Below are 17472 nucleotides of genomic sequence, written 5' to 3'. Positions count from 1 at the left end.
GACCTCAACCCAATAGAACACTTTGGAATTAATTAGAGTGGAGACTGCAAGCCAGGCCTTCTCATCCAACATCAGTGCCTGTCCTCAAAAATTGCACCTCTGGAAGAATGGTCAAACGTTCCCATAGACACACTCCTAAACCTTGTGGACAGCCTTCCCAGAAGAGTTGAAGCTGTTATAGCTGCAAAGGATGGGCCAACTCAATATTGAATTGGACTAAGACTGGAATGCCATTAAAGTTCATGTGCGTGTAAAGGCAGGCATTCCAATACTTTTGGCAATATAGGGTATGTCCCGATGGACACATATGGTGGAGTTTAAAGATGATGAGGAATGATGCAAATTTATTAAAGGGAGATGTGCCGATCAGCCTGTAACCATTGCAAATTAATATGGCCCCAACCATAACCAAATAGGTTTTCTGGAATTGTCCTTGGATATTTTGGCAGACTTCGCAGAGGGTATTGCTGTAATAGGAGGCTACTTTAATTTGTGCTTAAGGCATCCCAGTACCGACCAAAAGTCACTCCCCATCTTTCGTTTGCTGCTCACAGGCCTAATAAAAATGTCTTAACCTTCATCAGCTCGTTCACATGTGGAGGATTCACCATCCATTAACCAAATACTACTCCTCAATTGATAATACCTACATGGGAATAGATTTTTTCTTTATTAAACACCATCACCTCTCTGTTGCCACCGAATCTGGAATAGGGAATATCACATTTTCCGACCATGCTCCATTTACCTCAATACTTCAGCTCTAACTGTAATTCAGAGGTTTACAAGCACATGGTTTGGGAGGCCCACAAGGCTTTCATAAGAGATTACCTCATTAAGCATGGGGCTTTTCTTAACAAAGAAACAAAAGAACCCATGAACTACTTTCTGAAATTCTGAAAACTGAGCGCTTTTATAAGCAGTTTCAGACTCCTCATAAGTTAGGGGAACTTGTTCACCTGTGATCTGAACTAAGCTGATGAAGGTTTAGATATTTTTAATAGGCCCATTCACCTTCGATCTGAACTTGAAACGCTTTGCTTGGACAAAGTGAAAGCAGCTGTTCTAAAATGCAAACATTATTTTTATGGGAATCATTGCAGCAGATCTGTGGCTGATGAACTACGCAGGCAGACAGTCAAAACACATGTACCTATAATAATGGCCAGGAATAGATCTAAGAAAGTGTAAGCAACAGATATAAGCCAAAGCTTTTAGGACTACTATGCCACTCTCTACAACTTGACCCTCACTGCTTCAGCCCACAATTGCAATTACCTGAGGACCACATTAGATGATATCTGGCACAATCAGGCCTCCCCTCTTTATTGGCATCTACATCCTCTCTTTTGGAAGCACCCATAACAGTGGCAGAACTGGCCCAGGCCATCAAACACACAGGCTCAGGGAAAGCCTAGGGCCAAACGGCTTCACATGGTCATAATATAAACAATTCATAGTGCTCCTGTCTCCCCTGTTTGTTAGATTTAACTCACTTTGCTTGTCTTTACTTATTTGTCCTTCTGTATTATCTGCACACATAACAGTGACCCCCAAAAAGGGAAAGGATCCCTCACTCCAATTTTCCAATGTTCCAATTTCAGACCCAAGTTATTTGCTAAAATACTTGCACTTTGGTTGATACCCCACCTACAGAAACATATCCATTCTGATCAAGTGGGCTTTATGCCTACTAGAGAAGCCAGGGATATAACGGTCTGTGCCATTAATCTTGTCCATTTGGCTCAATCAAAGGAAGATCGAAGGAAAAAACCTTCAATAGGGTCGACTAGAATTTTATCCACTTCACTTTGGAGGCCATTGGTACTCTATATTAAGCTTCCTCTGAACAGGTCTGTGTGAATGGGGTACTATCCTCCTCTTTCCTCATATCAAATGGAACTAGACAGGGATGCCCATTGCCCCTACTTATAATATTACCTGTATGCTTTACAAAATATTCCTTTTGCATGCAGCCGCTGACGTCAGCGGTGCATGAGCTCTGAATGCCCGGCTGAAGGTCTGGCAGACCTTGCCAGGAAGAAGACTCCTGCATGCATGTGCAGGAGTGACATCATCACAGCTCTTGCCACTGACAGCGCCGGAGCCGCAAACCCGGAAGTAACGCTGAGTGCAAGATGTCAGATCCCTTGGTGTGGATCGGGCTCCAATACAGGGGCTTCGATCTAAGGTATTTTATAATGAGCTAGTATGTAGTGCATACTAGCTCATTATGCCTTTGCCTTGCAGGGTTTTTTTTTCTTTTTACTTTTTTTTAGATGTGCGGGTATACAACCGCTTTAATGAATACAAAGGAATTTGTTTTCATTATAGTTTATTTTGGATTAGTTGAAATTTGTTACTATTGTGATTTGGAGATTCAGATACATCCCAAACTCGCAAATTTTTATTCATAACGAAGCAGGTTGCACATGTCTAGTCCTTTTTCATCTGGTCAATGTGGCCCACTCTTGCATCCCAACCCTATGGAAGTCATCCTTGCCTCCCAACTTACAACAGTGGTTCTGTCAAATTCAGGATATTGAATATATTGAGAACTTAACCAGCTCTCTCAAGGGGCTACTGAAAAATTACACAATTCTATTCAAGATTTTAATTTTGGAAGATAGTTATATTCTTTCTATTCCATTCTATTCTGTGTTTTTTATTCTATGCTATTCTTTTCTATTCTATTATTTTCTAATGTATTCTTTTCTATTATATTCTATTATTTTATATTCTATTCAAATTTATTCTATTCAAAATTAGGAAGATGGTTATATTGTCATATTCTTTCTATTCTATTCTATTTTTTGTATTCTATTCTTTTCTATTCTTTTATTTTCTATTCTATGTCAGGGACCTTGAACCAGGCAGAGACAGAAAACGAGCAAAAGAAAAAACTTTGCGCCAATGAAAAAAGTGAATCAAATATTTGCCAGCAGCAGTGTGAATGTGAGTTGACTAGTGTGACAGTGAAATAAAAGGGTTAAACACAGCACTCAACTTATGTGAATTCCATACATGAAACCATCAGTGTATGAGACAAAAAAGCAAAATAGTTTGCAATTATATAAATAACAGCCCCACTTTGTTGTGAAATAAAGTGCTTGTGTTTAGATCAAAGTTAAAGGTGCTCCAATTCATTGTGCAGACAAAGGTGCCCCGCATGGATGTGCACTCACCCTTATGAATTGACCACCTATCACTAGAGTGGTCACTTGCGTTTTGTGGGGATAATGTCACCCCCAAATGATGTAATCCAGGTCAGCTGTGTTTAGAATAGTCATCCATGGATAAGGAGAAAAAAAGAGGGGGGCTCCCATAGTGTAAAACCATACTTTATTTAAAATAAGGATGTGGTAAAAAAATGTGACAAACTCACATTTTCTGGTGCCTGTACCTGGCACCAGGTGTGAACAGCATGTATTGCAATTAGGGGTATCCGGCCAGTCTCCCTCAGGACGCTGCTGGATTGTGGTGAGGCTCGGTTCCCTATGATCATATATACGGGCGGATGTATGGTCGCGATGGTGCGATCAAGCCTCAACGTGTTTCAGCCAATAGGAACAGCCATCATCAGGAAGCTTTAAATCAGGGGTCTTCAAACTACTGCCCTCCAGTTGTTCAGGAACTACAATTCCCATCATGCCTAGTCATGTCTATGAATGTCAGAGTTTTACCATGCCTCATGGGATGTGTAGTTGCAAAACAGCTGGAGAGCCATAGTTTGAAGATTCCTGCTCTAAATACACCATCTTAAGTATGGGCTTATATACCCATACGGCAACAGCCTTCATTTTGCTGTGTTAAATATTGCTGAATTTGTCCACACATGCTGTGCACTCCTGGGCGCTTACATTGTAATCTCCACTTTCATGGTATATTTGAAAAAATTTGATACAAATTAGAAATTAAAAACAAACATTATTTTTGCCATTGTATTGAATTGGTATGCTGCCATCTAGTGGTGGACCAATAGTAATAACAAGCGAAGCTACTTTTATAGGTTTTTGACACAAAGCTCCATCTTGTGGTTAAACTAATATACTACATTTTATTTATAAACCATATTAAATAAAAAAATGGCAATTAACCACTTCACATCCCGCCCATATTCATATGACATCCACAGGAGGGTTCTCCCATCCTGGGCGGGCGTCATATGATGTCCTGGGGTTCCTGGCCATCTGGGGGGTGCACGCTCACCACCGGCGCCCGCCGCATGTGTGTGCCCAGCGGCTGTGATGTACGCCGGGCACATGTGACTGCCCAATAACAGAGCAGGACAGTGGATCTGTGTGTGTAGACACACAGATCAACGTCCTGTCAGGTGAGAGGAGACCAATGGTATGTTCCCAGTTCAGAGGAACACCGATCGGTCTCCTCCCCTTGTGAGTCCCCCCCCCCTTCATTTAGAATCATTTTTATAGCACTGATCACTGTATAAATGTGAATGGTCCCAAAATGGTGTCAAAAGTGTTTAAATGTGCACTGCAATGTCACAGTCACAATAAAAAATGGAGATCGTCGCCATTACTAGTAAAAAAAAAAATAATAATAAAAATGCAATAAAACTATCCCCTATTTTGTAAACACTATAACTTTTGCTCAAACCAATCAATATATGCTTATTGTGATTTTGTTTACCAAAAATACGTAGAAGAATACATATCGGCCTAAACTGAGGAAAAAAAATGTTTTTTTAAATAAAAATTGGAATATTTATTATAGCAAAAAGTAAAAAATATTGTGTTTTTTTTTTCAAACTTGTTGCTCTTCTTTTGTGTATAGTGCAAAAATAAAAACTGCAGAGATGATCAAATACCACCAAAAGAAAGCTCTATTTGTGAAAAATGATAAAAATTTAATTTGGGTACAGTGTTGCATGACCATGCAATTGTCATTCAGAGTGCGACAGCGATGAAAATTGGCCTGGGCAGGAAGGGGGTGAAAATGCACTGTATTGAAGTGGTTAATAGATAACTACATAATTTGAAGGACTTTAAATGCTGAATGTGATAATCTACATATACTATATTAAAAAAATGTGTTGAAAATATGATTTAAATCATCGTTTGGGAATGACTGGGAAATGTATAATTTGTAATTAAACAGTTTAGTTCCAATTCCACGTTTAACCCCTGTTGTTTGGAGTTCAAATATCCATCTAGTCTCATTTTGTGATATTCTTTTAATCATGTTAGAACCCATCCAGTGCCCCTTAATGCTATCAATGGCATAAAATGTAATCTCTGCAGGATTGTTATGATGTTTCAGTCTGAAATGATTTGAGATGCTATGTTTAGGGAATCCCTTACGTATGTGATGTGATCACTAATACATTTTGTTAGGGTTCTCGATGTCCTTCCTACATATTGGTACCCGCAGGTACATTCCATAACATACGTGACATTCTTTGTCCCACACAGAATTACATTGTTGATGGAGTATTTTTTTAGTGTTTGATGGGAAGTAAATGTGGATCTCTTCCTAGGTGCTGGTTTGGTGATCCTACAGGGGCCACACCTTCCACAATGATAAAACCCTTTGTAATCAAATACAGTTATTCCCTGTTTTGGGGGGTCAGGTATATTTTGGACAAATTTGGTTCTTAATTCTAGTGCTCTACGGTAAATAAAAGAGGGGTTGTTGGGTAAGAGATCCCTCAAAGTGTGGTCTCTTTAAAATGGGCCAATGTTTCCTGATGCTCTTTTCTAGATGTTTATATTGTTTACTAAAACCCATGATAAATGACATATCATAAGGTTTAGGTTCTCTAACTTTATTTTCCAAGAGTGTTTTCCTATCGATTTCTCCTACTGTCTTGGGGGTATCCTTTTGCCTTACAAAGCTCCATACCTTTTTGAACTCTCCTTTTGCATAGACAACCTGCACCTTGCGGACCTACATATCCCCCATTTGGTGCAGTTCTACTCATCCTCCTTCCCCTTCTACCCTTCCCCCATCATTCCTCTTAATTCTCTAGCCTGACCTCTCTCCTGGTTTTACTTGAAGGCTCCTAGTTACATAGTTAGTCTGATTGAAAAAAGATACAAGTCCATATAGTTCAACCAATTCACACTTTTATCTCACCTGTTTTTGATTGTATGAAGTCCTGTTCTATTATTGGCATAATAATCTATCCACGTTAATGTTTTTCAAGCCGAGATAAAATTCAGGCTTTGACCTGCTCAACACCTTTGGGTTTCATTCAATTTAGCATATACATTATGTTGCCTTGTCTTCCTTCTGGGAAAATGCCTGAAACACTGCCTTCTGTGAATAATTATGTGGGTCTTCAAATATATTTGTCTATCTACTGTGTTTACTGGACTTGTTTGTATAATTTATATTCTATGTAAAATCCTAACTTCTTTAAATAAAGAATGCATACAAATAGACATCTGGGAAGTTCATACCTGTCAAAATAATTTTACTTTGTGTGTTACCTTTTTGAAATAAGTACGCAGTATGTTAGCTATGCTTCTACAATTCTAAAATTATATGCAAGATTTCATGAATTTGACTAGTATCTAATTTGCATAAACAATAACTACCTGTCAGTAGCAGAATGTTTCTATTTACTTAACTTTGAAGTGTTTGCTGTAGTGAATGTTTGTTTTAATTGCCAAACTAGACTTTCTGACAGGTTTTTTAAATAACAGAAATGTAAATAAAGCTTTGTAACTGCCTATCTCCTAATTCATATCTTACAACACTGTATTGCTTTACAGTCAAAATGTAAAGATTCAAGTTTATCCAAATGCATTAAAACAGATCAGCCATGTAAACAAAAAATATTTTTTTCATAAAGTATGAATTTAAAGTAGGCAAGAAAAGGATTCTTTTCTGTTCTTGAACAATCCAAAAATAATTGCATTTTTTACTATGAAAAGATTTATAAATATAATGCGATAATCTCCTGTTTGATTTTAAACTCCCATTAGCATTAATATACAATACTTTGCATCATGTCTCTAATCCTCTGCTTCTTCCCTTGAGAATCTTCTAATTAAAATAATTGGTTTAGTAAAACTTATAGTTGAGGTTAAAGCAAACTGAATAATATAAGTTAGATCTAAGCCCACAGTACTGAAATCTTTGAGCATTGAAAAAAAAAATGTAGTAAGTACCTCAAGGTTTACTGTCAGATAGTATTTAGAACATAGTAAAAATATTTGAGCTATATTTTTGATTTTAAAGTTTTTCTATGTGTTTTCAAAGGTAATGCCGTGATTTTTGGCCAATAGGCTATCATCCAGCATGTGGGAATTACATGCTGTAAATATTACCTACCTGCTAGACAGTGGTCATCACCTGCTTAGCTAAACAACATCTGATTAATAATACAATTCCCATGAACATGAAGCCAATCAACAGATGCATTTTTAACCACTTCAATACAGTGCTTTTTCACCCCCTATATGGGTAAACGGTGTAGCACTCAAAACACAAAATAATAAAAAGACATAAAGTTCATGACAAGTAGTTCATCTGTATGAGCAAAAGGACTAGAACCAGTCAGAGCAATGTCCACAGTGCAGGAAATGATCAAGATCCAATGTGGGAGAAAGAAGATGATATAGAACCCGTCACCTTCACCCAATATAACTGACTCTTACCATCAGTGCATGGACTATACACACTCAATGCATTCAAGTGATGACAAAAGCGATCCAATTATCCACTGCACATGTATTCTAAAGAGATCCTTCTCCCAACAGACCCAATACCAGACTTAAAAAACCCTTCCTCTCTGCCAAGTGTACTCCAGGGCTCAGGTAGTAATTCGATCGTCATATAAATGCGTGGAGTAAAAAAAGAACGCTCATTGCACAGGCATCCAATCAAAGAACATTTATTATACAAGGAAGTAATAAAATAAACTCACATTTTACAAGGAGTTCAACAAGCTTAAAGGAAGAAGCAACCAGTGCTTCTAACCACCAAGATGGCCGCCGCACCTCCGTCCGTCCGCGTCCTACATCACACGTCCCGTAGCTCAACCCAAAGTTTTGTCATCAACATGTGTTTTCAGGCCTATTTTCACCCCTTACCTGCCCAGGCCTATTTTCAGCTTTCAGTGCTGTTGCACTTTGAAGTACAATTGCGTGGTCATGCAACACGGTACCCATATGAAATTTGTATGATTTTGTTTACACAAATTGAGCACTCTTTTGGTGGTATGTAGTCACCACTGGGATTTTTATTTTTTTGCTAAATAAACAAAAATATATCAAAAATTGTGTAAAAAATGCATGTTTCTGTTATACAATTTTGTAAATGAATAATCTTTCCTCCTGAATTTAGGCCAAACAGTATTCTGTTACATTTCTTTGATGAAAATAACCCAGATCAGTGTTTATTATTTTATTTATTATTATTAAGTTTTAGAGTCCACAAACTACGGTATATATAATCTGAAAATCGATCAATCCTGATGTACTGATGGCCTGAGGCCCGAAAACGCCAGGACAGTACAAATATCCCCCCAATTACCCCTTTCTGAAAAGTAGACAGTCCAAGGTATTTAGTACGAGGCATGGCAAGTTCTTTGAAGTTGTAATTTTTTTGTCGCAATATTTTTGGACAATTACAATTTTACTATTTTTTTTACCAGCGCAGTACAGTGTCATCATATAACTGGTGTAGCATTTATAATTTATATACAAAAAATATATATTTTTCATTACTTTTTCTTTTTTATGATTTTTTTTTAGCACACTTTGACCATAGCAAAACAGTGTTACCAAAGTAACACTGTGCTACTCTGGGGAAGTGATCAGGATTTTTTCTTACACATTATGATTGCTTATACCAGTGCAATTTACTGTTATATGCAACAGTTTATACTGAATGAAATTGATTCATTCAGTGTGTACTGTTGTGATTAGCTGTGATTAGCCACAGCTAATCACATGGTACAGATGGGCTGTGATTGGCTCTGTCTGTGTCACTTTGACCAATCACAGCTAGCAACACAATTGTACACAATAAATGGCATGAAAGGAAGCCATCCATTGTTTATAATTGTCATGTTATCTGCTGTGATTGGTCAAAGTGATCACATAATACCAGCAGCAGCCTGCTACAGTGATCAGTCATTGGCTGTGTCCAGTGGACACAGCCGGTAACAGATCGCACCACACCGTGGCCCGTGGGGTGCATGTGAGACCATTCCCAAAGAACATAATATGACATCCATTCGGAATAATGAAGGCCCTACCTAACCGTCATTTGACTATAAATCGGACGGGAACAGGTTAAATAATACTATACCAAACTGACCATTGAGATCAGTAAATTTGATCCAGTCCCAGCATTGATTAAAAATCAAAACAATATACACTAGCCAGAGTTTTCATACACCATCTGACCACAGATTCACTAATATTTAATGCTACAACCCTTAAAAGAATTGATCTGGGACCCTTGGATATATTATATTTCCAGAGACAATCAGTAAAGTTTAGGAGATGGCGAACATGGCACGAAATTCTCATTAGCCTTACTTTCTGGTTTTCTTTTTCTAGTATTTTCTTCTTTCCTTCTCTCCCCCTTTCCTTTTTTTCTATATATTCCATCCTTGAAGATTTTGTTCTTACCTAGGTCTTTAAAGAGATATGTTCATTAGAGTATACTTTTTGATGAGAGGATGATTAGAATTAAACATTCAGAGCTGTTTATATCCTTATATCCTCTCCATCAGTGTGGCTCAGTTCTCTCACCTCCCCGAGTGGAAAGCTGCTGCCTGTCAATCATCAGCTGCTCATCTATGCTCACTGGAGTGCTTAACTGTGGAGGGCAGGGAGCGGCTGTCTCAGCTTCTCTGCGGCTCGCAGATTCATACTTCCAGAGTCAGGATAACGTGGTGCCTGGACTGATCTAGGTGATGTCAGCAGGGAGTGGAGACTTTAGAACCAACTATTCTGAAAACAAGTCACAGGAGTACAAAACGGATTGCACTCCTGTGACCCATAGGAGAAGCCCAGCCGAATGAGCTCAGGCTGGACTTCTCCTTTAAGCTCATGGACTTTCTGTACCTTTATATAATCTGACGACAAGTATAAAAATACATTCATTTTGAATTTGTTAAAAATATTTTTATTGGAAAAAAAATGTCTCCATTTGTAGCAATTTTTAAAAATATCATTAAATTAATACACAATATCTTCTCTTTTTTTATTATAGAGTTACATACAGTGGGGACGGAAAGTATTCAGACCCTCTTAAATTTTTCACTCTTTGTTATATTGCAGCCATTTGCTAAAATCATTTAAGTTCATTTTTTTCCTCATTAATGTATACACAGCACCCATTACTGACAGAAAAACACAGAATTGTTGACATTTTTGCAGATTTATTAAAAAAGAAAAACTGAAATATCACATGGTCCTAAGTATTCAGACCCTTTGCTCAATATTTAGTAGAAGCACCTTTTTGCTCTAATACAGCCATGAGTCTTTTTGGGAAGGATGCAACAAGTTTTTCACACCTGGATTTGGGGATCCTCTGTCATTCCTCCTTGCAGATCCTCTCCAGTTCTGTCAGGTTGGATGGTAAACGTTGGTGGACAGCCATTTTTAGTTCTCTACAGAGATGCTCAATTGGGTTTAAGTCAGGGCTCTGGCTGGGCCATTCAAGAACAGTCACAAAGTTGTTGTGAAGCCACTCCTTCGTTATTTTAGCTGTGTACTTAGGGTCAGTGTCTTGTTTAAAGGTAAACCTTCGGCCCAGTCCGAGGTCCTGAGCACTCTGGAGAAGGTTTTCGTCCAGGATATCCCTGTACTTGGCCGCGTTCATCTTTCCCTCGATTGCAACCAGTTGTCCTGTCCCTGCAGCTGAAAATCACCCCCACAGCATGATGCTGCCACCACCATGCTTCACTGTTGGGACTGTATTGGACAGGTGATGAGCAGTGCCTGGTTTTCTCCACACATACCGCTTAGAATTAAGGCCAAAAAGTTCTGTCTTGGTCTCATCATACCAGAGAATCTTATTTCTCACCATCTTGGAGTCCTTCAGGTGTTTTTTAGCAAACTCCATGTGGGCTTTCATGTTTCTTGTACTGAGGAGAGGCTTCCATCGGGCCAATCTGCCATAAAGCCCTGACTGGTGGAGGGCTGCAGTGATGGTTGACTTTCTACAACTTTCTCCCATCTCCCAACTGCATATCTGGAGCTCAGCCACAGTGATCTTTGGGTTCTTTTTTACCTCTCTCACCAAGGCTGTTCTCACCTGATAGCTCAGTTTGGCCGTACGGCCAGCTCTAGGAAGGGTTCTGGTCATCCCAAATGTCTTCCATTTAAGGATTATGAAGGCCACTGTGCTCTTAGAAACCTTAAGTACAGCAGAAATTTTTTGTAACTTTGGCTAAATCTGTGCCTTGCCACAATTCTGTCTCTGAGCTCTTCAGGCAGTTCCTTTGACCTCATGATTCTCATTTGCTCTGGCATGCACTGTGAGCTGTAAGGTCTTATATAGACAGGTGTGTGGCTTTCCTAATCAAGTCCAATCAGTATAATCAAACACAGCTGGACTCAAATGAAGGTGTAAAACCATCTCAAGGATGATCAGAAGAAATGGACAGCACCTGAGTTAAATATATGAGTGTCACAGCAAAGGGTCTGAATACTTAGGACCATGTGATATTTCAGTTTTTCTTTTTTAACTTAAATGATTTTAGCAAATGGCTGCAATATAACAAAGAGTGAAAAATTCATCCAGCCCAACCTATAATGTGTGTGTGCGAGTGTAAGTTTATGTCAATAGTACATTGTATACCCCTGTATGTTGTGGTCATTAAGGTGCCCATCTAATAGTTTTTTTAAATAACCAATGCTCCCAGCTGATACTATTGCTTGTGGAAGAGATTTCCATATTTTTACCGCTCTGACAGTAAAGAACCCTCTACGCAGTTTAAGTTTAAACTGCTTCTCTTCTAATTTTAGTGAATGGCCGCATGTTTCTTTAAATTCCCTTTCACTGAAGAGCTTTTTCCCTATGCCTCCAGTCCCATTATTAGCTTTGTTGCTTTTCTCTGGACTCTCTCCAGCTTCAGCACATCCTTCCTGAGGATTGGTGCCTAGAACTGGAAGGCATACTCAAGATGCAGCCGGACTAGAGTCTTGTAGAGTGGGAGAATTTTAATTTTATCTCTGGAGTGAATACCCCTTTTTATGCATGCCAATTTTCTGTTGGCTTTGCTTGCAGCAGCTTGGCATTGCATGTCATTGCTGAGCCTGTCATCTACTAGGACCCCCAGGTCCTTTTCCATCCTAGATTCCCCCAGAGGTTCTCCCCCTAGCGACTAACTAGCATTAATTTTTTATTAAAGCATTACCTTACATTTTTCAACATTAAACCTAATCTAATGGGATGGGCAACCTAGTTGCCCATCCCATTAATTTGTTTAGGTCTTCTTGCAAGGTTTTCACATCCTGCATAGAAGTCATTGCCCTGATTAGCTTTGTATCAACCGCAAATACTGAGATTGAGTTGTTTATCCCATCCTCCAGATCGTTTATGAATAAATTATCAGATCCTTGGGGACCACACTTTACACACCAGACCATTTCAATCCAGGTTCTCACCCTATGGTCCATGCCGACAGACCTTAGTTTGTACAACAAACATTTGTGGGAACTGTATCGAATGCCTTTGCAAAATCCAGATGCACCACATCTACGGGCCTTCCCTTAGATGGTAGCTCACTTCTTCATAGAAGGTTAATAGATTGGTCTAGCAAGAATGATTCTTCATGAATCCATGCTGATTACTGCTAATGATACAGTTTTTATTACTGAAATCTTGTATATAGTCTCTTATCATCCCCTCCAATAGCTTGCAGACTATTGATGTTAGGCTAACCGGCCTGTAGTTTCCAGGGATATATCTCTGCCCTTTTTTAAATATTGGTGCCACGTTGGCTTTTCTCCAATCAGCTGGTAGCATTCCAGTCAGTAAACTGTCCACAAAAAAATAGGAACAATGGTCTGGCTATCACCTGACTGAGTTTCTTAAGGACCCTCAGGTGTAAGCCTTCTAGTCCCAGTGACTTATTTGTGTTAAGTTTTTTAAGTCTATTTCTAATTCTGTCCTCTGTTAGCCATGAGGGTGCTTCCTGTGACATGCTATGGAAATGAACATTACCGTCTTGGTTACTGTATCCCCCCATTTCTTTTGTGAAGACTGAGGAGAAGAATATATTCAAAACCTTTGTCATCTCTCCTTCTTTGGAAACAAAATTCCCTTCATCATCCTTTATGGGGCCAATATGTTCTGGCCTCCCTTTCTTAGTATTTATATACTTAAAGAATTTCTTAGGATTTTTTTTTACTCTCCTCTGCTATGTGCCTTTTATGTTCTATCTTAGCTGCCCTGATTGCACTCTTATGCCGCATACACACGATCGCACATTCCGACAACAAAATCCATGTTTTTTTTCCAACAGATGTTGGCTCAAACTTGTCTTGCATACACACAGTCACACAAATCTTGTCGGAAATTCCTATCGCCAAGAACGCGGTGACGTACAACGCGCAAGAAGAGCCCAGAAAATTGAAGCTCAATAGCCAGTGCGGCTCTTCTGCTTGATTCTGAGCATGCGTGGAACTTTGTGCGTCAGAATTGTGTACACATGATTGGAATTTACGACAATGGATTTTTTTGTTGGAAAATTTGAGATCCAGACCTCAAATTTTGTTTGTCGGAAATTCAGACAACAAGCTCCCATCGAACATTTCCTGTCGCAAAATCCGACCATGTGTACACAGCATTACATTTCTTATTTCCTTCTTTGTACAGTTGGAATGCTGACAATGACCCCTCAGTATTGTATTTTTTTTTTTTTTTTTTCTGTTTCAATAATTTTTATTGAAGATTTAAGTGAAAGATTGAACAGTCATTGTCAAAAATAACATTCTGATTGAATACAATTGAGAGAATTACATAGCAATATTCATTCGTCAATCGTAGTGAAAATAATAGAACTATAATAGGTGTTGAAGGTAAGGTAAAGTGTGTGAATTATTACCCCCTTGTACCCCATATGGGCTCATGCTGTAACATGGGTGATTATGGCATCCTTCATTCCCGTTGTGTAAAGATGTTTGAAACAGTAATCATTTAACAACTTAGAATAGCATTAACAGTTCGTACCAAAGGATGGTAATAATACAGAAGTGTAGATTGTAAAACTTTCAAGTGTAGGAATGTGGTTGGAAAGAATCATGACTAGAGTACTCATCGAACTTGAGTATAATTATGAGAGCTATTCGTACTCATAAGGAACTGTATGTAACGTGTAGTAAAGAGAGTAGTAAGTAAGGTAGTTGGGGAAAAATAATAAAAAGAAGAAAGGGGGGGTAGGGGGCAGGAAGAGTAGTGGAGGGAGGTAGAGAGCAGTGTTATATATTGAGTGAGTAGAACAGTGCGGATCGAGTATGTGTAAGTAGTATCAGAAAATTATCAGGTAAGTTTTTGTGCATAGAAATTTGACCAGGGGTACCATAGATTGTGGATTTTGGAATAAGTGGGTTTTCCCTTTGAAGTAATTAATTCATATGTGAAGTGGGAGTGAACCAGTGTTATGACTTCTGTCAATGTTGGGGATAAGTTTGTTTTCTATCTTCTAGTTATGAGTAATCTAGTAGCTAGAAGTATGTGTGTGATTACTAGTCTGAAAGGTGGTGGCAGTAATTCAGTGTTCAAGTTCAGTATGGCCAATTGTGGGGTGAGTTTGATGGGAAGGTGACAGATATCTTGTATAATGTATTCCACCTCTTGCCAGAGGGTTTTTAAGACTGGACATGACCATAGAATGTGAGATAAGGTACCTATGTGGTCACATTCTCTCCAACATTTGGATGAGGATTGTGGATGGAATTTGGCCATTCTCTGTGGCGTTAGGTACCATCTTAGGTGTATTTTATGCATTAATTCCCATAGAGAGGTGCAGCTAGTGGATTTATAAATGGATTGTAGGGCCTTTTGCCATTGTTGTTCTGAGAACTGTATCTGTAATTCTTTTTCCCAGTCTGTGTATGGTTTAGATTTTAAGAATACTGTTTTTTCTTGCAGGGTAGAATATATTAGTGAGGTGCCTTTGGTAGGTATGTTATTGGAGAAGTAGTAGTTCCACATTTTGAGTGGTATTTCTCCTTCTAATCGTGGGTGAGCTGAGAGACATTGTTGGATCCTGGCACAACTAAAGAAATCTGTGGAGGGTGCTTGGTATTGTGATTGTAGTTGGGTAAAGGGTTTATGCAGTATCATAGACCTGAGGTCTGTGGTGTGGGCATTTTGGTCTGTTATCCATTTGGGAATAGTCAAATCAGGTGACAGTAATTGTAGGGTTTGGATAGGTATTGGAATGCTTTTGGTTGGCAATTGGGACCATTTCGTGGACTGTAGCATTGTCCAAGCTTTAACCGAAGCTTGTATGGTTGGTGAGTATAAACGAAGATTTGGGCGTTTGGTTGTAGTGCTGAATAACCAGTATTTAAGGTTGGGCCCTGGAGTCATGTTGTTTTCAATGTTTCCCCATAGTGTATTAGTGTACGTGTTTACCCATTCCTTCATTTGAGATAGTATGGTAGCTAGATAGTAATCTTTAATATCTACGTATCCAAGGCCACCCGCTAGTTTATGTTTGGTAGTTTTGAGATGACTACATCTAGGTTTCTTGCCTTGCCAAATGTAATGATGTATAATTGATTGTAGAGATTTGATGTATGTATTAGTAAGTGGAATAGGAAGAGTGCGGAATGTGTAGAGCAATCTAGGGAGTATGAGCATTTTAAAGGCAGCTAGCCTACCAGTCCAAGAAAATTCAAATTTTGAAAGTTTGGAGGTTTTTTTAATAAGCATCTGTTTCGTTTCAAAGTAGTTGCTGGTAAAAAGATTTCTGGTGCATTTGGTGAGTGTGATTCCTAGATATGATATACCTGTGTCTGCCCATGGATATGTATAGAAGTTACGTAGAAGGTTGATGGTTATGGCATCTAAACCTAGGTCCAGAATATATTACTTATTTTCGTTTACCTTGTAATAAGAAATGGTACTAAATTTTTGCAGTACAGATTGTATCGAAGCCAGGGAGGATATAGGGTTGGTTACCATCATGATGACGTCGTCAGCAAACAGATTGATCTTGTGTTCTAATTTACCAATTTTGAATCCTGTGATGGATTTGTTTAGTCTAATATGTTCGGCCAGGGGTTCCATCATTAAGTTGAAGATGATGGGTGATAAGGGGCAGCCCTGACGAGTGCCATTAGAAATTGGAAATGGTTTAGATAGCATTTCAGAGGTATAGACCTGGGCTGAAGGTTTTGAATATAAAGCCATTATAGCGGAAAGAATGTGACCTTGGAGACCGAATTTAAGGAGTGTAGCATGGAGATAGATCCAATTGACTCTATCAAACGCCTTCTCTGCATCCAGTGATAGAAGCAGAGAAGGTGTACGTTCAGATTCGCATGATGGATTATATTAATGATTCTACGGGTTGCATCAAACGTTTGCCTACCTTTTGTGAACCCGGATTGGTCAGGATGAATTAGTGAGGGCATAATATTCACTAACCTGGTTGCTATGAGTTTGGCATAAATTTTCGTGTCAATGTTTAGTAGCGATATGGGTCTAAAGTTTTGCAGTGAGGTGGGGTCCTTGCCTGGTTTCGGCAATGTAATGATTAAGGCATTTAACATTTCCTGTGGGAGAGAAGAGGAGGAGGCAGCGTCATTGCACATTTGAGCCAAAAAAGGGGCTAGAATTGTACGGAATTGTTTATAATACTCTCCAGTGAGACCGTCTGGTCCAGGGGATTTGTTGGATGGCAGGGATGTGATGGTATCTAACACTTCCATTGGGGAGAATGGAGCATTTAGTATTGTTAGTTGCTCAGAGGATACTTTGGGGAGATTAATTTCTTTCAAAAAGTTTTCTATATCTTTTGAGCAAGGTTGACTAATAGTGGAGTCATTTTTTAGATTATAGAGTGTTTCGTAATAATGACTAAACGCTTCTGCTATGGCTTGGGGGTTAATCAATTTTTGTCCCGTGGAGGGATGGTAGAGGTGAGATATCTTGCTTTTAATATGATGACCTTTGATTCTGACTGCCATGGCTTTCCCTGCCTTATTCCCGGTGGAGTAGTGGTTAGCCTTAAATCTTTTTTGGGCTTTTTCATATGTTTCTAGTAGTAAGTTTCTTAATTCTTGTCTAAGAAGTACAAGTTTTTCTCTAAGGGCAGGATCAGGAGTTATTTGGTTTTGGGCTTCTGCTGTTTTAATTTGGGAGGTGATGGTGTCAAGACGCTGTGATCTCCTCCTTTTCTCTCTAGCTCCTATTTGGATAAGAATCCCTTGGATGACCGCTTTATGAGCGTTCCATAAAATAGTGTTGCTCGATGTCGATCCCTGATTCATATCAAAAAATTCTTCTAAATGTTTACGGATAGTAGCT

The sequence above is a fragment of the Aquarana catesbeiana genome, linkage group LG04, assembly GCF_042186555.1.
Source record: "Aquarana catesbeiana isolate 2022-GZ linkage group LG04, ASM4218655v1, whole genome shotgun sequence".
NCBI classification, from domain to species: Eukaryota; Metazoa; Chordata; class Amphibia; order Anura; family Ranidae; genus Aquarana; species Aquarana catesbeiana.
This window is presented reverse-complemented; position numbering follows the sequence as displayed.